Source organism: Elephas maximus, chromosome 1 (assembly GCF_024166365.1).
Source record: "Elephas maximus indicus isolate mEleMax1 chromosome 1, mEleMax1 primary haplotype, whole genome shotgun sequence".
In the NCBI taxonomy this organism is placed as follows: domain Eukaryota; kingdom Metazoa; phylum Chordata; class Mammalia; order Proboscidea; family Elephantidae; genus Elephas; species Elephas maximus.
The window spans coordinates 112,277,503-112,302,765 of NC_064819.1; positions in this window are offsets into that span (position 1 = coordinate 112,277,503).

Here is a 25,263-nt window from a genome sequence, read left to right on the forward strand (position 1 = left end):
AGATTTTCTGAGGTGTTTACCCGAGCGTGGAATTTCCTGGGTCATAGGCTAAGTACATACTTAATTTTACTATCACAGAGTTGCTCACCAAAAGTTTATACTCTCACGATCAGTGCGTAAGGCTTTCTGTTTCCCTGTTTTTTCACCATCATTTGGTAGTACATAACTATATGACTATTGTTTAAAGTGGAATCTTATTTTAATTTGCATTTTTTTTCTGACTACTAATGAATCTAAACTTACTTTCATGAACTTATTAGCCATAAGGATTACTTCCTTCTGTGAACTGCCTATTCACATTATTGACCACTTTTATTAAGCTGCCTATCATTTCCTGATAGATTTGCAGGAATTCCTTATATATATTCTAGATTTATATTCATTAATATCGTGCAATGCTTTGATAGCAATATACTTCGTAAATATTTTATCTCAGTCTGCTACCTGCTAGTCACCAGTTAACTTTGCATATGCCACTCATTATTGAAAAAAACCTTTCATTTTGATATAGCAAAAAACAATAAGTTTCCCCACTATAGCTTCAGAGTTTTGTTTTAAAAATCATTGATTCCAAAATGGTAGCATGAGGAACTCCATAGCCCAGCTCCTCATGAAACATAACTGGTAAAATTTACATAAAAACAATCATTTAAAGTTTCTGGAAATTTTCCTAATGGCAAACAGAAAATGAAGAAACATTTATTCAAGAAAATCTACTAAATCTTAGTAAGAACACTGAGAGTTTACGGCACCTGAGCCATTCGCTGCTTCCTTCCTCCCTCACCCCTACCTCAGCACAATGACTGAAGCTCCAGTATGGGTGAGTGTGACCAAAAAACCAAGGCTCCCTCTCCTCTTGGCTCCTCAATTAAGGCATACATTCTCTCACCAAAAGTGGTGAGCACTAGCATTTCTCATTCCCACCACCAGCTCCAAGTTGCAGAGGCTAAATTCCTGGTGAGTGGAGTTGAGAGATAAGGGACTCTCTTCCTCCTCCAAACCCACACTCATAGGGCAGAGGTTCTACTCAAGGTGCAGCAGGCTGAGAATACTGGGGCCCTGACTGTTCTTGACCCATTTCACTCAGAAGGGAAAGCTTCCATACTGGGAGAAGTAAGCCAAGAAGGCTAGAAGCTATTGCCCCCACCAAGTGCACTGCTCAAAAGGCAAGGGTGTCATTCCAAGAGAAGCATGCTACTGTTTCTACCTCTAGCTCCAGAGCAGGGGCTTCAGATTTTCTAACTACAAGAGAGGTGGAGCAGCTATCCTAGTATCAGACAAAATAGACTTTAAAGCAAAAAAAAAAAGTTTCTGGAGACAAAAAGGGACATTTTATAATGATAAAAAGCTCAACTCATCAGGAAGATATAATAACTGTAAACATATACGTACATAATACTAGAGCGCAAAAATTGTCAGAAATGAAGGGAAAAACAGACTATTCAGCAATACCAGCTGCAGACTCCAATATGACACTTCCAGTGATGGATAGAAAAACTAAACAGAAGATCAACAAGAAAACAGAAGATTTAACAACACTATAAACCAACTTCACCTAACAAATATCTGTAGAACAGACCACCCACCACCAACAGAATACATATTTTTAAGTGCATATGTTACTTTTTCTGAGTAAACCCTATTATAGGCCATAAAATAAGATTCAATGAATTTGAAAGCATTGAAATCATACAAAGTGTGTGTTTTCACCACAATGGAATAAAAGTATAAATCAATAACATAAAGAAATTTACAAAATTCACAAGTAAATAAAGATTAAGCCATATGCTCCTAAATAGCCAATGGGTCAAAGAGTTCACAGGGAAAATTAGAAAATATTTTTAGATGAGTGAAAATGAAGACAAAAGACACCAAAACTTGTGGGGTGCAGCTAAAGTAGCACTCAAAGGGAAATTAATAGTTGTTTAAATTCCTCTATTAAAAAGAGAGGAAAGATCTCAAATAACTTTCTACCTTAAAAACCTTAAGACTACTAGAAAAAGAACAGCAAGTTAAACCCAAAGTGAGTATGGGGTTGGAGACTCAAGCTTGATTTGAGAGCAAAAAGAGTCATTGCTAATGGGTAGTCATTTTTGGTGGTGGTGGGGTGGTGGTAATGAATAGGTTTTAAAATTGAATGTGGTGATGGTTACACAACTCTGTGAATATACTAGAAAACATTGGATTGTATACTTTAATTGGGTGAATTTTATGGTTCTATGAATTATTTTATGAATTATATCTTAATAAAGCCATTATTTTTAAAAACCATTACCTACTCCAAAGTCAAGAATATTTCTCCTACATTCTCTAATAATTTTAGAGTGTAGGCTTTTAATCTATTGGAGGTTATAATTATTTTTTTGTAAATAATGTGAGGTAGAAATTTAAATTTTGTTTTCTTCATATGAAGAGTCCATTTTTCTAACAGTCATCATTTTTCCACTCTGTTTCACAAGCAGTCTGGGAGGCTCCAGGTGTAGCTTTCTGTATAAATGGGACCCATGTCAGGCTTGTCCGTAATTATGGGACTGGATCTTTCGTGTTCCATCAATAGCCTGATGGAATGACTCCAGAACACCCTGGGGCACCTATGCCTGATGGCTTCATTTTGGACATATTTTGCCCAAAAAGTAGTGAGAGCACCTTCAACAAATTCTGGGAAAACTTAAAGTAAAACGTGTACCTTGCTGATAACATATGTTTTTGACATACCAGTTAGAACAGAAACGCTATTTATTTCCTGGAACACCCTTCCTGTTCCTCAATATTTTGAAAGTGCCTCCACAATTCATCACCAACATCACTTTCTCCAGGAAGTCTTCCTTGATTGCCCATGATTGAGTTGGGTTCCCCCTCTATGCTCCTAAAGCAGCACTGTCAAATAGAAGTATAACTCGAGCCACAGGTGTAATTTAAAATTCTCTGCTGTTGTTAGGTACCATCACGTCTGCTCTGACTCATAGTGACCCTATGTACTACAGAAGGAAACACTGCCCAGTCCTGTGCCATGCTCACAATCATTGTTATGCTTGAACCCATTGTTGCTGCCACAGTGTCAATCCATCTCATTGAGGGTCTTCCTCTTTTCCACTGATCCTTTACTTTACCAAGCATGATGTCCCTCTCCAGGGACTGATCTCTCCTGATAACATGTCCAATGTATGTAAGTTGTAGTCTCGCCATCCTTGCTTCTAAGGAGCATTCTGGTTGTACTTCTTCCAAGACATATTTGTTCATTTTTTTGGCAGTCCGTGGTATATTCAATATTCTTCACCAACACCACAATTCAGAGGCGTTAATTCTTCTTCAGTCTTTCTTATTCATTGTCCAGCTTTTGCGTGCATATGGTGCGATTGAAAATACCATGGCTTGGGTCAGATGCACCATAGTCTTCAAGGTGACATCTTTGCTTTTCAACACCTTAAAGAGGTCCTTTGCAGCAAATTTGCCCAACGCAATGCGTCTCTTGATTTTTTGACTGCTGCTTGCATGGATGTTGATTGTGGATCCAAGTAAAATGAAATCCTTGACAATTTCAATCTTTTCTCTGTTTGTTATGTTGTTGCTTATTGGTCCAGTTGTGAGGATTTTTGTTTTCTTTATGTTGAGGTGTAATGCATACCAAAGGCTGTGGTCTTTGATCTTCATCAGTAAATGCTTCAAGTCCTTTTCATTTTCAGCAAGCAAGGTTATGTCATCTGCATAACATAGGTTGTTAATGAGACTTCCTCCAATCCTGATGCCTTGTTCTTCTTTATATAGTCCAACTTCTTGAATTATTTGCTCAGCATATAGATAGAATAGGTATGGTGAAAGGATACAACCCTGATGCACACCCATCCTGACTTTAAACCACACAGTGTCTCCTTGTTCTGTTTGATCTGTGTACGGGTTCCTCATGAGCACAATTAAGTGTTCTGGAATTCCCATTTTTGCAATGTTACCCATAATTTGTTACAATCCACACCGTCAAATACCTTTGCATAGTCAATAAAACACAGGTCAACATCTTTCTGGTATTCTCTGCTTTCAACCAGGATCCATCTGACATCAGCAATGATATCCCTGGTTCCATGTTCTCTTCTGAAACCGGCCTGAATTTCTGACAGTTCCCGGCAATTCCTGGAGCCTTGTTTTTTGCCAATGCCTTCAGTGCAGGTTGGACTTCTTCCTTCAGTACCACTGGTTCCTGATCATACACTACCTCTTGAAATGGTTGAACATCAACCAGTTCTTTTTGGTATAATGGCTCTGTGTATTCTTTCCATCTTCTTTTGTGCTTCCTGCATCATTTAATATTTTCCCCATAGGATCCTTCACTATTGCAACTTAAGGCTTGAATTTTTTCTTCAGTTCTTTCAGCTTGAGAAATGAGAAGCATGTTCTTCCCTTTTGGTTTCCTACCGCCAGCTCTCTGCACATGTCTTTATAATACTTTACTTTGTCTTCTCGAGCCACCCTTTGAAATCTTCTGTTGAGTTCTTTTACTTCATCACTTCTTCCTTTTGCTTTAGCTACTAGACATTCAAGAGCAAGTTTCAGAGTCTCTTCTGACATTCATTTTGTTTTTTTCTCTTTTTCTTGTCTTTTTAATGACCTCTTGCTTTCTTCATGTCATTCCACAACCCATCTGGTCTTCAGTCATCAGTGTTCAATGCATCCAATCCATTCTTGAAATGGTCTCTAAATTCAAGTGAATATACTCAAAGTCATACTTTGTCTCTCGAGGACTTATCCTAATTTTCTTCAGTTTCAACTTGAACTTGCATATGAGCAATTGATGATCTGTTCCACAGTTGAAAGCTGGCCTTGTTCTAACTGAAGCTATTGAGCTTTTCCATCATCTCTTTCCACAGATACAGTCGATTTGATTCCTGTGTATTCTATCTAGTGAGGTCCGCATAGATGGTTGCCATTTATTTTGGTGAAAAAGGTATTTGCCATGAAGAAGTTGTTGGTCTTACAAAACTCTACCATGCAATCCAAGGCATAATTTTCTATCACTAGGGCCATATTTTCCAACTATTGATCCTTATTCTTTGTTTCCAACTTTCGCATTCCAACCTCCAGTAATTATCAATGCATCCTGATTGCATGTTTGATCAATTTCAGACTGAAGAAAATGATAAAAATCTTCAGTTTCTTCATCTGTGGCCTTAGTGGTTGGTGTATAACTTTGAATAATTGTCTTATTAACTGGTCTTCTTTGTAAATGTATGGATATCATCCTGTCATTGACAACGTTGTACTTCAGGATAGATCTTGAAATGTTTTTTTGACGATGAATGCAATGTCATTGCTCCTCAAGTTGTCATCCCCGGCATAGCAGACCATGTGATTGTCTGATTCAAAATAGGCAATACCAGTCCATTTCAGCTCACTAATGCCTAGGATATCAATGCTTATGTGTTCCATTTCATTTTTTATAATTTCCAGTTTTCCTAGATTCATATTTCATATACTGCACATTCTTAATGGATGTTTGCAGGTGTTTCTTCTCATTTTGAGTCACGCCACAACAGCAAATGAAGGTCCTGAAATCTTGACTCCATCCAAGTCATCAAAGTTGACCCTACTTTGAGGCAGCAGCTCTTCCCCAGTCATCTTTTGAGTGCCTTCCAACCTGGGGGGCTCATCTTCCAGCACTATATCAGACAAAGTTCTTCTGCTATTCATAAGGTTTTCACTGGCTAATTCTTTTCAGAAGTAGACTGACAGTTCCTTCTTCCAGGTCTGTCTTTGTCTGAAAGCTCAGCTGAAACCTGTCCACCATGGGTGACCCTATTGGTATCTGAATACTGGTGGCATAGCTTCCAACACCACAGCAACATGAAAGCCCCCACAGTATGACAAACTGACAGACACATCTCTAGTAGCCACATTTTAAAAAGGAAAAAGGAACAGGTAAAATTAATTTTAATAATATATTTTATTTAACCCATTACATCCAAAATATTAACATTTAAACATGGAATTAATATAATGAAATTATTAATGGCATAGCTTACATTAACTTTTTTATACTCAGTCTTCAAAATATGATATGTGTTTTACATTTACAACACATCTTAATTTTGTGCTAGCCATATTTCAAGTACTCAATAGTGGCATGTGTCTAGTAGTTACTGTATTGGACAGCACAGCTCTACGGCAACCTGTTCTCAACCTTGTCACAGTACTTATCACTCAGGATTGTTATTCTGATTTGCCAACATTTCTGAATGTAGAGACTCTATTTTTGCTACTGTTATACCCTTGATATCTAGTACATGACTTCGTATATATGTGATTTCTGAGTGTTTCATTAGAAGTTGAGTAGGCCAAACTTATTCTACTTGAGAAGTTCACCTTTGTGGTCTTCAACCTCCCTAAGTTACCCAGAAAAACCAAAACTTGAGAACCCTTCCCTGGAAGAAATATCATTAATGCATTTTCTAGTGAACGTTAACACTAATGGTTGCGTTCATGTTCAACTCTCAGTACTTCTTGGTTTTTCATTGGTATTTGATACAGAATTACCTTAGCAAAACCCACTGGTACCCAAAGGACTAAAGGACCACATGAACCACAGCCTCCACCATCCTGAACCCAGAAGAACTAGACGGTACCTGGCTACCACCACCAACTGACTGCTCTGACACAGACCACAGTAGACAGTCCCAGACAGAGTGCAAGAAAAATGTAGAACAAAATTCAAATTCACAAAAAAAAGACCACACTTACTGGTCTGACAGAGACTGGAGGAACCCAGACTATGGCACCCGGACACCCTCCTAACTCAGAACTGAAGCCACTCCCAAAGTCCACCTTTCAGCCAAAGATTAGACATGCCTATAAAACAAACAATAACACCCATGAGAAATGTGCTTCTTAGTCCAGTCACATATTCAAGACCAAATGGGCAACTCCTGCCCAAAAGCGAAAGGAGAAGGCAGGAAAGGACAGGAAAACTGGATGAAAGGACACAGGGAACTTTGTGTGGAAAGGGAAAGAGGGAGAGTGCTGACACAATGTGGGGATTACAACCAATGTCACAAAACAATCTGTGTATAAATTTTTGAATGAGAAACTAACTTGTGCTGTAAACTTTCACCTAAAGAACAATAAATTATAAAAAAGAAAATGGGAATATATTTTTATCAAAATGTAAGTTAAATGAAAACAATCAAAACATTCAAATTATTTCCATGTATGTTTTCAAACGTGTTCTTTTTTTCTAACGTTTTTCTTAAAAATAAAAGAGAATACATATTGTCTAAAGTTTTAAATCAATATTATCTAAATGGTTGACAGACATGATGAACGTAATTTAACAGAACTATGCATGTGAACATGGTTGAAATGTCAAATAATTTGCTACATTTATGTTTATCACAACAAAAAATACTATCTAAATAAAAAAATGCAATGGTGTGCTGCTAAATCTTGAACAACTTTTCTGGGATCAAGGGGGATGAGGAAATTCGGACTTACAGCGTTTGCCAATTTCCATGGTGTAAATACTGCAGCTGCCAATTGTGAGTCAGTATGAGTCCACTCCAGTGCACCACCAGATGTGAAAGAGGATTTTTGGAAAGGAAGTGTCAACTGATATTATTGAGCACCTGTTAAGTACTGGGTAATCTATAAAATGCTTCATCAACATCTTATTTAATCATAATACTAAACTTTTGAGGTAAGTTTTCATTATCCCCATTTTACAGATGTGGAAAATAAGACTTGGGTTAAGTACCTTGCCTCAGGTTACCTGCTAATATATGGGGCAATATCTTGGCGAAACAAACGGAAAACCCCTTCTTTCCTCCTCCTTTACTTTTCGGCTCTTTCTCTGGGCATATGGGCTCTTCATACCTGGCCTTGTAAAAGTCCTGCTTTTACCTAAATTGTGGTTCCATGATAGCTCCCTCAAGGCTCTGCCATAAGGCCAGAAACGCCAGCCTGTTTCACCCAGGTTTCCTGCGGCATCACTTCCTGCTCCAAGGAATTTTATATGTTCTTACAGTCCCTGCAGCACAGAAGTCTCCTGGAGACCAGGGTGAGGGACTCTAAAGTGGGAAGGAGACAAACCCCTCAGCTGGCTTGGGCTCATTGTCAGAGTTGGTGTGAACATGAAACATATGGAATAGCCCAATATCTGCAGTGCGTCTGAGATGGGAGGAGGGGAGACCCATCAGGATGACACAAACTTATATTCTACCTTCTGAGATGACAGGAAAGATGCTTCAGGATAAGACAAAACTAAACGAAATAAACCTGATGGGTGTGGAAGGCAAAGGACTATTTTTTGAAGGAAAATTTCATTTTCAAAATCTGTCTACTAGTCTGCCAACAATAGTTTAACATGGAAGGGAGCAATTGGTTACTTTCTTCCACCTGAACATACAACAAGAGTTATCAAGTTTTGTCCTTTCTCTCTCTAGAGTGCCAGAAACAACAATACCTACCAGTTATTGAATGGTAAAATGTGGCATATAGTTTCCATACATGTCTCTAATTCTTACAACAGCCCTACAAGGTTCACATTATCATTCCTGTTTTAACCCTGAAAATAGGGCTCAGACATTTAAGCAACTTGCAAAAAGATCCTCAGTGGGTAAGTGGCAAAGCTAGGATTGACTCTGGGTTTGTCTGACTTCCAAGTGCTTACCGTCTCTACTACACCACTAAAAACATGGTGCCCACACAAAAACTTGGCTCAGTCAGCAAGCTTTCTTGGACTCCTTTTCTCCCTTTCGTTTCCATTGTTCCATGTTTCCTTGCTTGGTTCGTCTATTTGATGCCAATCTAAGTCTGAAAGCTAGGCGAGAGGCACCTGGCATGTGGGCAGACAGATAATTAAAAGACACTTTCCAGCTCACCTGTGTTCTCTTTGGTTAGACAAACAGCAGCTAATGAAGCTTTACTGACATCAAAGCAATAGCCCTTGTGGGAAGATGTGGTGGTTACACGCCCATTTCATTTATCAGCTGGGCAAACAGAGGACTGAGGAAAGAACTGGACCTACTCAAAACAAATAGGTATGAAGAAAAGCCTAACATTTTGCCCATTGCTTTGTAATTAGTACCTGTTCACATAGATTACCTTTGAAATAATGGTAATGTTCTAAGACTTAAGATCTAGAGGTACATTTCAGTAATTTTCTAGAGGGAAAAATTATCTGGGTCAGGTGAGTGTTTTCACCCAGTCCAGACTGTACAAGACCTAGCTAACTAGATTCAATGCCCTCCTCATAGCAGGCAATGCATTATTGACCCTGAAATAACTTTGGATATGTGTTTTTTAGAAAGGAACCCGAAATGTAGCAGCAGACTCTGGCATTGGAGGATGAATAAAGGTAGATGAAGGAATCCTTCCCAGTGGTGGGAACACTCATAAAACACTAAGGGATTCACAAGAATGCCCAGTACAGTTTCAAAGACGTAGTGGTGATACAGCCTGTGGCATGAAGAATGGTGCGAAGTCAGAGTATGGACTGTTCTCTGATTTTTAGGTCAAGGGCAGAGCTGTACTTCTGTGTGGAAGAGGTTAAAGACATATGTTCTCATGACTCTGAGCCATTTTGATCTCAGCCACCTTGAGTATATGAAATGATATATGTTTCATTTATTCATTGATTCAGCAAGTGTTTAGGGAGTCCCTGATGTGTGCAATATACCCTACTCCCTTCTGAGGATTTGGCAGAGAGCAGGTCAGACAGTCCTTACCTTCATTGAACTTATAGTCCAGGTAGGAAGACAGATATTATTCAAGGAATACTGAGTTTGCTAAAGAGAGCCACACATGATCTATCTGAGAGTGCGGTGGGGGCATAATCATTTTTTTTGATGAAAACTGAGACTAGATAATCTAATTGACCTGGACTTGATCTTCAGACTCCCATGTCCAGTGTGGTGCCCAAATGTAGGGAAACTAGATTCAATTTATATCATCTTAATTGACAGTCTTTGCCAGGAATGCAGCCTACAAGATAAGTGCAAGGCTGCATGATTAATTTGTTATGTTGGGTCAGGATCCTGTGGGCCTGCTCAAAGTAGCAGAGCACAGCTGAGTTCAGTAGGTGGAGGGAACAGTACATCCCATTTAGCCTAATGGCAGGTCAAAACTGTGTTTGTCCCTCTCACTTCCTATCCAGCAATGTAATTATGTGGCACCCATCTGCCAGGAACTCAGAAAAAGGAGAATAAACAGTGAAAATGAGGACTGGAAACTCCACCCAGACCTACTTCTTCATCACTGATGCCCCAAATGAGTTGTAGTCTATAGCCTGACTGAGTGAGGCATCTTATGGAGATCTGCCACGTAAACCTGGCAAGGAAAGTGGCTCAGATCATAAACCGTCTGAGGCCTTGAATGCCCTTCCTCAATGCCCTCTCTCCTTAATCTAACCCTGATCCATCTTTCAGGGTACAGATCAAATATTTCCTTGTAGACTCTTCTTGACTATTCTGTCAAGCTGACATTGATCTCTATAAATTAATTTTCCTTACAATGAGTTCAGAAAAGTTCTCTATTCTAAGTATTCATTTATGAGTTGGGCAGGGAAGCAAAAGTGGTGATAATTTGACAATATTCACTATCATGGGTTGAATTGTGTCACCCCAAAATATGTGTCAACTTGGTTAGGCCGTGATTCCCAGTATTGTGTGCTTGTCTTCCATTTTGTGATTGCAATTTTCCTGTGTTGTAAATCCTAATCTCTGCCTGCGTTTAATGAGGCAAGATTAGATTATGTTAAAGAGGATTAGGGTGGAATTGTAACACCCTTACTAAGGTCACATCCCTGATCCAATGTAAAGGGAATTTCCCTGGGGTGTGCCCTACACCACCTTTTATCTTACAAAAGATAAAGAGAAAGGGAAACAAGCAGAGATTTGGAGACCTCATACCACCAAGAAAATAGTGCAGAGAGTAGAGCATGACCTTTGGACCCTGAATTCTTGCATGGAGGAGCTCCTAGCCCAGAAGATTGATGAGAAGGACCTTCCTCCAGAGCTGACAGAGAAAAAAATCTTCTCCTGGAGCTGACACTCTGAATTTGGACTTCCAGCCTAAGACCGTAAGAAAATAAATTTATCTTTGTTAAAGCCATTCACTTGTGGTATTTCTGTTATAGCAGCACCAGATGACTAAGACATTCACTAAAGAGTGGATCATTATATAAAATTAAAACCTGAAACCTGTTGCCACTGAGTCAATTCTGACTCATAGAACCCTATAAAAAACAAAACCTGTTGCTGTCCAATGGATTCCAACTCACAGCAACCCTATAGGACAGAGTAGAATTGTCCCCCCATAGGGTTTCCAAGGAGCAGCTGATAGATTCGAAATGCCCACTTTTTGGTTGACAGCCCAGCTCTTAACCATTATGCCACCAGGGCTCCAGTGACCCTGTACTCATTGTTATGGAGTCAATTTCCAACTCATAGTGACCCTATAGGACAGAACAGAACTGCCTCATAGGGTTTCCAAGGAGCAGCTGGTGGATTCATACTGCCAACCTTTTGGTTATCAGCTGAGGTCTTAATCACTGTGCCACCAGGGCTCTGTGGCCCTATAACCAAAAAATAAAAAAATCCAAACACTTTGCCATAGGGTAGATTCCAGCTTGTAAGGACCATATAGAACAGAGTAGAACTGACCCATAGAGTTTCCAAGGAACATCTGGTGGATTCAAACTCCCAACCTTTTGGTTAGCAGCCGTAACACTTAACCACTAGGCCACCAGGGTTTCCATCACGAGGATATGGCAGGGCTATAAGAGCTTACAGGTAAGAAAAGAAGATCAACAACAATGACAGGATCAGAATTTCAAAAGTAATTGATTTGCTTAGCAGGTGAGAATTAACCATTGGACTACCAGGGCTCGGTATTTAGAGTCTAAAAACCAAAAACCAAACCTGTTGCTGCTGAGTTGATTCTGACTCAGTGACACATAGGTCAGAGAAGAACTGTCCCATAGAATTTTCAAGGAGTGTCTAGTGGATTCCAACTGTCAACCTTTTTCATTAGCAGCCATAGCACTTAACCAGTATACCACCAGGGTTTCCTTACTTAGAGTCTAGTAACCATTAAGTACCTTAGTGTGATGGTTATGGTTGCATGTCAACCTGGCTGGGCCATGGTTCTCAGTGGTTTGAAAGTTGTATGATGGTGTGATTACTTCCATGATGAGATTTGATATTATGGGATCTGCTGTGAGTAGCCAATCAGTTGGAAGGGAGTTTCCTTGGGTATGTGGCTTGCGTTGAATAGAAGGGGATATTCTAGCAAGGCTTTTGAGCTTTTGCTTATTCTGGATCCTGCAGCTCCCTCCTGTTCATCTGACCTCTGGTTCTTGGGATTTGAGCTCACAGCTTAACTGCGATCTTGCCTGTTGATCTTTGGAGTTCATAAATTTTCACAGCCTGTGAACAACAGCCCTGCTCTCCAACCTGCCAATCTTGGGTTCACCAGCTCTTGTGGCTATGCGCATCAGGAGTAGCCTTTATCTTAACCCATGGACTTGGGACATTCCAGCCTCTACAAATGCGTGAGCCATTTCCTTCATGTAAATCTCTCTCTCTCTCTGTATATATATCTGTACGTTTTGCTGGGTTTACTTCTCTAGAGAACCCAGCCTAAGATACTACGGTAACCGGTAAACACTGTTTTTTCCCAATACAGCCTACATGGTAAACAATTCAGGGAGTCCATGTTCCCACTATCTTCTATAAATTCCCTTACAATACCCTGTTACTCTTGCTCATGTTTGGTGTTCTTTGGTTCCAAGGTTGACATCAAGAATGAGCTGAGCTATGTCTGGAGGCCTTCAGGAGCCAGTGCACCTCAAGTCTTTAATATGTTCCTTTTCCTCGCTGCTCTTTAGTTGCTGTAGTCAAGATTCTAACTAGTCCTTTAAGCCACGAGTAACAAATTATTTGGAAGAAAATAATATCTTTATGGTTAAGAGCTCAGCTGTTAACAAAAAGGTTGGCAGTTTGAATCCACCAACCACTCCTTGGAAACCCTATGGGGCAGTTCTCCGCAGTCCTATAGGGTTGCTTTGAGTCAGAGTTGACTCAATGGCAAAGGGTTTAATATCTTTATTAGAAGATATGTATTAGTTATCTAAAGGAAATTCAGAAAGTAAAACAAAAGTGAAAAGCAAGGTTATTGCCTCTAGAGAAGCACATCATTTAAACCACAAAGAAAATATGCAGAAGGGACACATGAACAAGTCCCAGTCTGGAACTCTAGATCTGGTGAAAAATATACCATTAACAAGGAGTGAAATTCATTCAGTGAACAAATATTCACCAAGAGCTGATTTTATGCCAGTTTCTATTCTAGGCACAGTAATGAACTAGACAGTGTACTTACCCTCGTGAAGCATATGTTCTAGTGGGAGACAGAGGCAGTAAAGAAATTATCAAATAATCTATAATGCCAGACGCTATGATGAAAAATAAAGCAGGGTAGGTACAGCAATATGATTGGTTGGGGTGCTATTTTATATAAGGAAGTCAGCAAAGGCCTTAGTGAGGAGGGGATATTTAATCAGAAACCTGAATGAAGTACAAGGCATGAGATTATCTGGAGAAAAAGAATGTCAAGGAAAAATATGGGAATAGCATGATTGGCATTTCAAGGACCAGAAGGAAGGTAATGAGGACAGAGTGGAGTAGGGAGGACATGACAAGAGGTCATATTTTTAAAAATTCCATCTAGAGGTCACTATGCACGAGTTGCCTTCGAATTGCTTGAAACTCATGCCTCTCTATGTGTGTCAGAGTAGAGCTGTGCTCCACAGGGTTCAATGGCTGATTTTTCAGAAGTAGATCACCAACTCTTTCTTCTGAGGTGCTGCTGAGCAGACTCAAACCTTCAACTTTTCAGTTAGCAGTCAAGTATGTTAAATGTTTACACTACCCAGGGACATCCATATATACCAAACCAACCAAACAAAAAAACTTGTCATCAATTCCAACTCATAGTGACCCTGTAACACAGAGTAGACCTTTCCCAGAGGGTTTCCAAGGAGCAGTTGGTGAATTTGAACTGCCAACCATTTTGGTTAGCTACCAAATCCTTGATCACTGTACCACTATATTCCAGGAGCTGTATATTTTAGAAGTTCATTCCCTTGCATTCTCCTTCCAATTCTTTCAAAACGTATTGCTTTGACATTCAGTCAGAGAACAGGAAAACAAATGCTAAAAACAAAGGTCATAGCCTACAATCAGTTGAATTAATTATAGGAGCACCACCAGAGAAGTTGGTTTGAAGTGTGGACTACAATACTCCCTCACTTTCTTATCTCCAAATGCCTTTGCTAGTAGGCAATGGAAGAAAGAAAGACATCAACCCTGGAGAGCTTACTTCTGTTCACAGGGTTCCTACCTTTCAGTATCCAATTAGTATTTAGGTATTAACGTTTAATTGTGCTCATGTGAAACCTATACGTAGACCAAGAAGCAGTCATTTGAACAGAACAAGGGTGCACTGCATGGTTTAAAATCAGGAGAGCTGTGTATCAGGGTTGTATCCTTTCACCGTATTTATTCAATCTGTATGCTGAGCAAATATCAGAGAAAATGGAGTATAGGAAGAACAGGGCATCAGGCCTGGAGGAAGACTCATTAACAACCTGCGATATGCAGATGACAGAACCATGCTTGCTGAAAGAGAAGAGGACCTGAAGCACTTACGGATGAAGACCAAAGACTACAGCCTTCAGTATGATTACCCCTCAACATAAAGAAAACAAAAACCCTCACAACTGGACCAATAAGCAACATTACGATAAATGGAGAAAATATTGAAGTTATCAAGGATTTCATTTTACTTGGATCCATAATTGACACCCATGGAAGCAGCAGTCAAGAAAACAAATACTGTATTGCATTGGGTAAATCTGCTGCAAAAGACTTCTTTAAAGTGTTGGAAAACAAAGATCTCACTTTGAGAACTAAGGAATACCTCACCCAAGCCATGGTATTTTCAATCATCTCATAGGCATGTGAAACTGGACAGTGAGTAAGGAAGGCTGAAGGAGAATTGATACCTTTGAATTATGGTATCGGCAAAGAATATTTAATATACCAAGGGCTGCCAAAAGAACAAACAAACCTCTCCTGGAAGAAGTACAGCCATAAGGCTCCTTAGAAGGGAGAATAGTGAGACTTTGTCTTACAGTTTTTGGACACGTTGTAAGGAGGGACCAATCCCTGGAGAAGGGCATAATGCTTGGTAAAGTAGAGGGTCAGTGAAAAAGAAGAAAACCCTCAATGAGATAGATTGACACAGTGGTTGCAATAATGGACTCAAACATAGAAACAGTTGTGAGGATGGCACAGGACCAGGCAGTGTTTTGTTTTGTTGTACATACAGTCACTATGAATAGAAACCGACTCAACGGCACCTAACACCAATACTTTCACAATTTGTTTACTTGGGAATTAAGTTTTCTTACAACAACCCCTTGATGTATAACATTCCTACTTGAAAGATAAAAAAATTAAGGTTCAGAGGGGTTGGGTTTCACATCCATTGCCACCAAACAGAACCGTGGAAAAGAGATCTTACCACACAGTATTCTGATTCTCACCCCAGGAGCTCTAGACAACTCTCCAAGACACTGCCATGAACTATAATGGTTCTAAATATGCATCATTTATGGGAAAACTGAAAATCAGAATCACTTTAGGAAATGCTGATAAAATCTTATTAACTAGAATGTTTACTTAAAAGAAGATTTGAGAAAAAACTTTTTAGGAAATTTTTTTCTGTATGAGTTGGGTTCATCAGACCCAACACATATAATAGATATTTTGTAATGTCACTTTCACTGTCTGGAAATGAAATTCATAGATGATAAAACCTCTTGTTTGCTTGTAAACTGAGACCCAGTAATTCCAAACAGTTTATTCACCTACATGAATGTCCTGGGAGACATATGCAAGTTGTGCAGGGCTTTACAAAGTAGTATAGAGCATGAGTCAGTTCTTAATGCAAGTTTCCCACATACTGCAAGTCAACAGCATCCCAGGCCCTTGCCCATTCTGCCAGTAATGCCCCTAATCATTGTAAACACCCCACCCCCCAAGTTCCCAAAACTCCCCCCAGGCAGAATTACATTTCACAAAGTTCTTTCCTTTTAAACATTAGTATATCTGATCTATGTAAGAAAGCTGGAATGTTTGTCTTTAACCATGTATAGTGGGTTGAATGGTTGCCCCCCAAAACAGATGTCCATGTTCCTAACCCTCAGAGGCTGTAAACATGAGCTCATTTGGCAAAAAGTGTCTTCGCTGACATAATTAACTTAAAAACCTTGAGATGAGATCATCCTGGATTATCTAGGTAGGCCCTAACTCCAATGACAGGTGTCCTTATAAAAGACAGAAGAGAAGACACAGAAGATGGAAGAAGAAACTAGAGTTATGCAGCCACCAGTCAAGAAATGTCTGCAATCTCCAGAAGCTGGAAGAGGCAAAGAAAGATTCTCCCCTGGAGTCTTTAGAGGAGTGTGGCGCTGCTCACACCTTGCTTTCAGACTTCCGGCCCCCAGAATTGTGAGAGGATAAATTTCTGTTGATTTAAGCCACCTAGTTTGTGGTATTTTGTTACAGCAGCCCTAGGAAGTTAACACACCTGTAGATGACAATGTTCCAATCTGCAACCGATTATGGGGATGGTGTAGGGCTGGGCAGCATTTTGTTCCATTGTATATGGGGTCATCATGATTTGGGGGTCAACTCAATGACGGCTAACAACAGCAACAATGTATTTCCAGCACTAAGAATAGAGCCTGGAACATAAACAAACAAACAAACAAACAAATCTGTTGCCATTGAGTCGATTCTGACTCATAGTGACCTTATAGGACAGAGTAGAACTGCACCATAGGGTTTCCAAGGAGCAGCTAGTGGATTCAAATCGCCAGTCTTTTGGCTAGCAGCTGAAGGCTTAACAACAGTGCCACAAGCACACCATAGAGGGAACTAAAAAATTTTTTGTTAAGTCAAATAAGTGAATAATTATCTTCCCCGCAGCACATAAGACCAAGTTTTTGTGGTTACAGAGTATGCACAGTCTTACATTCCAGTGTCGTTGGTATCTATTGGTATCCATTTATAATTGCACCTATATTATGTATATTATACAATAAGAACTGCTCAAGGTTTTTTTAAAAGTCTTAAACCAACTAGGGCTATATTTTGTAAGGATTATTCTGGAGGCAGGGTGGGGAATAAATTAGAAGAGATGGGAGGGATGCAATAAACTTTGGTATGTTCTACAAACACCTCTAGATTAACCTTCTTCAAGCACAGATCTGTAAAAATTGTTTTAGTTTAAAATGTGAAGGTCATCAGGAAGAGAACAGAGGAGGGGCAGAGCAAATGGCTAAGGTAAGAACCCTGAAAAATGCCCACCTGTAAGGGGTTGGAGGAATAGGAGTAACCAAGAAGAACTGAGAAAAAGCAAAGATGAGGGGTGAAAAACAGAGAAATTCAGGTTCATAGATTCCAAGGATGGAGTTTTCAAGAAGGAGGATGTGGTCATCCTATCAAAATATAGAAATGTCAAAGAAGAAAATCTCTTGCTTCTGTTAGAAGTGAAAGAAGAGTTTTATTGAGGACTAATACGGCTCAAGCTGGGCAGCTGTATTAGTAAAAATGCAAAGCACTCTGCAGTTCAAGAGGAGAGAAGGGTCCATATACACAGAGAACAAAGGAAAGGTATGGGGTTAATGATTAATTATAGATCAACTTCAGTTTGAAGTCCCTTGAAATGTAAAGGCTGGCCACTTGGCTAGGATAAAGTGAGTTACCAGTAGGTGAGTGGCACCAGCTGGTTATATATGATTGTAGTCATCAACACATTTTTCCCAGGAACAAATTATTTACATCTTGACACATTCTTCCCATGAACAATGGTTTACATCCTGACCTTTTGCCTCCTGCGAATGCGTGTTGGCCCTGTGATTCTTATGTCTGACATGAGTGCCTCCAGTTTGAAACTTTTCTATTCACAAAATTAAAACTCTTCAGGAATGTGGAGGAGTTATTCAGAACTTGGTAGATGACAGTGACAAAGGTAGAAAGAAGGCAATAATCTGACATCCTGGATTTCAAAGGAGGAAAGATTTTAGAGCACTAATGTAGAAGTTAGTACAACAATAACCTGGAAGCAGCACTGAAAAATAACAAAACTTAGGAACCGTTTTCCTGACTCAGAGCGGTTCAAGGGAAAAGAAGCAAGAAGCAACCATGTGACAAAGTAGCAGGGAGGAGAGAAATAGAAACTGATCAAAGTGTAAGGAATTTACTGACAATAGTATGAAGGTTGCAGAGTGCAAATAGGTGGTAGCCACTTAATAAATTATCTTGAGTCGCAGTTAATATACATAAATTACCTTGTATGCCACAGTTAATATACACCAACAGAGAACATTTGGCACCTACATGAATATTTCCTCTGTTTGTCTTTCTCTTACCAAGGTTACTTAAATCTCTCAAGGTCATTTTTATTATTGCAGTATTTCCTAATTTTCATGCATTTGCATAACACCATCAGAATTTTTGCCATATTCACTATCTTGGGTTGGCTTCCCTTGAAACAGAGCCTAAGGAGGGTTTAGGTGCAAGTAGTTTATCTGGAAGGTGATCACAGGAAGCACAGAAAGGGAATGGAGAAATACGACAGGAAAAGGAAGGAAACAAACACAGGATGGTCAAATATACAAGTTATTGATGTGAGCCACTGGAGCCCATCTCTCCTGGAGACTTCTGGGTGATGGTATAGAGCATGCCTCAGAGCTAGCCCAGCTGAGGAGAAAGACAGTTGTTATGTTTATGTACAACAGCTATCAGTTATTAGTTGTGGGCTGCTCCTGGGGGCTTTAACTCCCTGGCACTTTTAGCCCGCTCCATCCATGAGCCAAGCACACTCCTCTAACCAGAGCAAGTCCCCAGGTAGAGAGTTGCAGGTGTTTGCAAAATACACCATTAATTTTGCAGAAACTGTGAACGTTGGGTAAATGGGTGGGATGCCAACAGCATCTGTTATTTCCGTGTACCATCTATGTTATTATTTATTCTATATTTCTTCTTTAAATCATTTTCCACTTAGCCTCATTTTTTAAGTTATAATAAATCTACATTACGGTCTTATGCTAGTCTGGTAAACATATTTTAATTTAGTATTCAATTAAATGGAAAAATGAAATTTAATGTTTATTAAATGACACACACAAGTATTAACATACAAAAAGTTTTTAAACGTGGAAGGAGCATATAAATAGTAGCTAGAACATTTGCTCTGACTCTTAATGGCCCCAGTTTAAATATTACCTGCAGTGCTTATTAGCTTTGTGACCATTAATCTTTCTGTGACTCAATTCTCTTATATGCAAAATAAGGGAAATTCTCATAGGGTTGTTGTGAATATTCAATTAAACCCCCCAAAAAACCAAACCCACTGTCATCCAGTCGATTCCGACTCAAAGATACCCTATAGGACAGAGTAGAACTGCCCCATTGAATTTCAACCAGCGCCTGGCGGATTTAAACTGCTGACCTTTTGGTTCACAGCTGTAGCACTTAACCACTACGTCGCCAGGGTTTCCGAATATTCAATTAATTAATACTAATTATAGTAGAGCGGCAAACCCTGTCGGTGTAGTGCTTAAGTGCTACAGCTGTTAACCAAGAGGTTGGCAGTTCAAATTGGCCTGGCGCTCCTTGGAAACTCTATGGGGCAGTTCTCTCTGTCCTATAGGGCCGCTACAGGGTCGCTATGAGTCGGAATCGACTCGACGGCAGTGGGGTTTGGTTTTATTTTTGGTATAGTACAGCATAGAATCCACTGCTATTTTTTTTAATATGTCATTCCTCTGATCGATAAAAAGACATATTTGAACAAATACTGGCTGAAATTCTCCCAAATTTGATGGAGACGATAAATGCACAGATCCAAGAATCTCAATAAACCCCAAGCAGAGGAAACATAAGGAAAAGCACACCTAGACACATCATAATCAAATTTGTGAAAATCTAATAAAGAAAAAAAAAAAAACTAAAAACACAGAGAAAATAGACACATTTCCTACACAGGAACAAATATAAGAATAAAAGCAGACTTCCATTAGATATGAGACTGGCAATTTGTGGTACGTCCCTACCATGGTACATTGTGGTACATCCATAAAATGGAGTATTATTCAGCGATAAGGAGAAACGAGCTATCAAGCCAAGAAAAGAAATGGAAGAAACTTAAATGTATATTGCTAAGTGAAAGAAGCCAGTCTGAAAAGGCTGCGTACTGCGTGATTCTAACTACAAGGCCTTCTGGAAAAGGCAAAACTATAAAGACAGCGAAAAGATCAGTGGTTGCTGAGGGTTCGGGGAAGAGGAGAGGAATGGAGAGGAGGAACACAGGGTATTTTCAGGGCAATGAAACTCTTCTGTGTGATACTGTAATGGTGGACACATAACATTACATTTGTCAAAACCCACAGGACTGTACTACACAAGTCATGAACCCTAAGGTAAATTATGAACTTTAATAACAATGTCTCAATATTGGTTCATCAATTGTAACAAACGTATCACAGGAATGCAAGGTGTTAACAACAGGAGTAACAGTGTGCAAGGGGAGGGGGTATATGAGAACTCTGTACTTTCTGCACAATTTTTTGTAAACGTAAAACTACTCTAAAAAAATTATATTAAAAAAATCGTTTCCTCTTCCCCAATGGGAGTTGGAGCTATCCAGGGGTTCCTTAAAAACATCCTTTCCAATGGCCTGAGTGTCCCCAGCCAGAAGCCATGGGTATATGTAGTTTCTGTTCAAGAAGCCAGTGATGCAGTGTCTAAGCTAGGACATATGTTGAATCTAAAACCAAGTGCAGTGAGTTGTAGTGTGGTTTTGTATGTTTATGTTGCTATGTGCACTCTTCAAGCCTGTGTTAGCCAGAGACAACCCCTAGGCAGGCTCTTTAGAAAACCGCTGTACTTGGACTTGAGCCCTCTATTTTGCTCATTCTTGCGTCTATGGTTTAATCATGTTTTCCTCACATCCCAACTTCAAGGATGCTCCCTCTTCTTCGAGCAACAGTTTGAATTTTGATCCAAGGGATTTGTAAGAAAAGCTTTATTCACTCCACTGGTGGAATCTAGATAAATGGTAAAGAAGGCTTGCAGCATTTTTCATTGATTCTATTCTAATTCTATAGCCTTACATCCATTCTGTGAGTTACTCCACATCCATGCAATAATTTCTTTTTTGCTTAAGTTAGTCAGAGTTCATTTCTGATGCTTGTAGTCAAAAAATCCTAAATGACATTTTGATCAGCTGTTTTAATAACTATATAATGTAGATGAGAATAATATCTACACTAACTCAACAAATCACTCATGCATTTACCCAACAATTGTTTACTGACACCCTACATATGTCAGAAACTGTGTTAGGTGAAAGAAATATATTGATGAATAAATATATGATGAAAATAAATATGTCTCTACCTTTGTGAATGAAGCATCAAAAGAAGATGGAAGGAATGCACAGTTATTGTACAGAAAGAATTGGTCGATGTTCAACCATTTCAGGACATAGCATATGATCAAGAACCAATGGTATTGAAAGAAGTCCAAGTTGCGCTGAAGACCTTGGCCAAAAAAACAAGGCTCCAGGAATTGACAGAATACCAACTGAGATGTTTCAACAAACGGATGCAGTGCTGGTGGTGCTTACTCCTCTATGTAAAGAAATTTGGAAGAGTGCTTCCTGGCCAACTAACCAGAAGAGATTCATGTTTATACCCATTCTAAAGAAAGGTGATCCAACAGAATGTGGAAATTATCAGACAACATCATTAATATCACCTGCAAGTAAAATTTTGCTGAAGATCATTCAAAAGTGGTTGCAGCAGTACATCGACAAGGAACTGCCAGAAGTTCAAGCTGGATTCAGAAGAGGACATGGAATGAGGGACATCACTGCTGACGGACCTTGGCCGAAAGTAGAGAATACAAGAAAGATGTTTACTTGTGTTTTATTGACTATGCAAAGGCATTCGACTGTGTGGATCATGACAAATTATGGATAACATTGCAAAGAATGGGAATTCCAGAACACTTAATTGTGCTCATGAAGAATCTGAACACAGATCAAGAGGCAGTAGTTTGAACACTATGTGTTAGTAAATTCTCGATGAGTGTTAAAAAGTTGTCAAACAACAGCAACTCGAAAGACTAGATAGGAACCTTAAGGGGCAGTGAGTTCATGTTAGGGAGTAATAACTCACAAAAGGAGGGTGAGAATAGTTGCACCACTTGAAAAATGTCATTAATGTCACTAAATTGTACATGTAGAAACAGTTGAATTCGTGTATGTTTTGCCGTGTATATTCTTTTTTTATGGTGCTTTATGGAAACCCTGGTGGTGTAGTGGTTAAGTGCTACGGCTGCTAATCAAAGGGTCGGCAGTTCGAATCCACCAGGAGCTCCTTGAAAACTCTATGGGGCAGTTCTACTCTGTCCTATAGGGTCGCTATGAGTCGGAATCGACTCGATGGCACCGGATTTGGTGTTTTTTGGTTTTAGGCGAAAGTTTACAGCTCAAGTTAATTTCTCATTCAAAAATTTATACATATATTGTTTTGTGACATTAGTTGCAATCCCCACAATGTGACCACATGCTCCCCTTTCCACCCCGGATTCCCTGTGTCCATTCGACCGGTTCCTGTCCCTTCCTTCTGATCCTGCCCCTGGACAGGAGCCCCCAGTTCGGTTTCATATATCTCATTGAACCAAGAAGCACATTCTTCACATGCATTATATTTTGTTTTACAGTCCTGTCTAATTTTTCCTGAAGAGTGGGCTTCAGGAATGGTTTCAGTTCTGGGTTAACAGTGTGTTCGGGGGCCATGGTTTTGGGGGTTCCTCCAGTCTCTGTTAGACCATTAAGTCTGGCTTTTTTACGTGAATTTGAGTTCTTTTCTACATATTCCTCCTGCTCTGTCCAGGACTCTGTTGTGTTCCCTGTCAGGGCGGTCATTGATGGCAGCCAGGCACTATCTAGTTCTGGTCTCAGGTTGGTGGAGTCTCTAGTTCATCTGGTCATTTAGTCCTTTGGGCTAGTATTTTCCTTGTGTCTTTGGTTTTCTTCATTCTTCTTTGCTCTGAGTGGGATGGGACCAATTGATGTATCGTAGATGGCTGCTCGAAAGCTTTTAAAACCCCAGATGTTATGTATTTTGTTACTCACAGCAATAAAATAAATAAAATTTAGAGACAAAAATTGAACTGAGAAAAAAAGTTTCCAAACACTGAAGTGGAATGTTGTACTTATTGGTGCCATTTTTTCTTTTTTCAGTTTTTACAGAAAAAAGAACAGTTGTCTCATATTCTCTCTTTCCAACACAGATATGATTCAATTAAAGATTGTTCTAAATGGTACCTATTTTAAAACCACCATAATATGTGATTTTATATAAACAGAGTCCAATTAAATTGAACCATTTATGCCATATGGTTGGTTACTCTTCTAGTTATAATGATTTGAATTAGCTCTTGGTTTTAACAGACTAATGAGAACAGACATGTTCTCATTAGTCTGTTAAACAGTTTCCAACTGCTGCTATTCAGTAGCTTTAGAAATAGTCCTGTCTAAAGCAAACATGGAAGTCTGTTTTTCATATAGAAGCATTGTATCTAGGCTTTTAAGTGAACCAATCAGCGTTTAACCTGTCTATTTCTGTCTAGTACTAATAATAACACCTGTTGTGTGCTTACTATTTGTTAACCCTGTGCTTCATGCTTTATGTGTATTAACTCATCTAATCTCACAAAAACACTTTGGGGGAGATACTATTATTATCCTTCCCACTTTATAGAGGAAGCAGCAGAGACAAAAAGAATTTGAGTACCATAAATTCTCATAGTTGGTAAAAGGCAGGGATAGGTAGTCCAATACCAGATCCTGTTCATTGAAACATTGCACGATACTGCCTCCCTCTATTTTAAAATAATATTTATAGCAAAAATCTCACTAATTCAGAAAAGTATGTTGTGTAGTCTATTTAGGTTAGTAAAAAGTCTAAGACTTTTATAAAGAAATGGCATTTTATTACCTCAAGCTAAATAAAAGCCAAAAAACTTCTCACTCAAAAATTTATACACATGTTGTTCTGTGACTTTAGTTGTAATTCCCACAATGTGAAACATGATCAAATTTTCCACCCCAGGTTCCCTGTGTCACTAGGCCAGGCTAGGCTAGGCCAGGCTAGGCTAGGCCAGGCTGGGCCGGACCGTGCTGGGCTGGGCTGGGCTGGGCTGGGCTATAAACCATCATCTAAAGTACAATTAGAAAAGAAAATACCTGTTTATTCTGCTCTTAAATATCAATTATGCTAAATCGATTACTAGCATTACTCAAATCTCCTTTATGTTCTCTGAGAATGATGTGTTAAAATACTTACCTATAACTAGATTTATCTATTTTTTGTTTGGATTCTGTCAAGTTTTGCTTCGTATATTTAGCAGATATGTAATTGGGTGTATGCACATTTATGATTGTTAAGCCTTTTTGTTGAATTGGCCTTTTATTACTAGGAAATGTTGCTTTTTGTCTTGGGCAATACTCCTTGTCTTAAAGTCTGCTTTGTCTAATAAGGTTAGTGTTTGCCTGGTTTATCTTTTTCCACCCTTGTAAAAATGGCATACTATAACAACAACTGTGAGGATGGTGCAGGACTGGGCAGTGTTTCGTTCTGTTATGCGTGAGGTCACCATGAATCAGAACTAACTTGACAGCACCTAACAACAACAACAACAAAAATGGCGTGGCAGAGGCATCTGACCTCCTCTAACTTCCCAAGAGGGAAGGAGAATCAAGATCAACAGCCCAAGGCTGATTGCTATCAGGTGGAGGTCAGACATACTCCTCTCTCCAAACTTTTTACCGATCCTGACATCACCCGTCCTTCCCATGGCACTCTCTACTTCTCTACTGGGTTCAGTATCTTGTTTCAGTGGCCACACAGAACTCACAGACAATACCTACAATTATGGGATTTATTAGGGAAGTAACAGGTTCAGGAATGCTCAGCATACAGCTTTTCTGTCAGGATAGCCTCTCCTCAACCATGCTTGCAGACACACCTCTCTCTGGGCCTTTGACCTCTCAGCCCCTCGGCCCACCCTCTGCCCTGCTCAGGCAAATATTACAAAGCCCTTTTAGCTCTGCTAGTAAGTGCCCAGAAGCACCTCACTC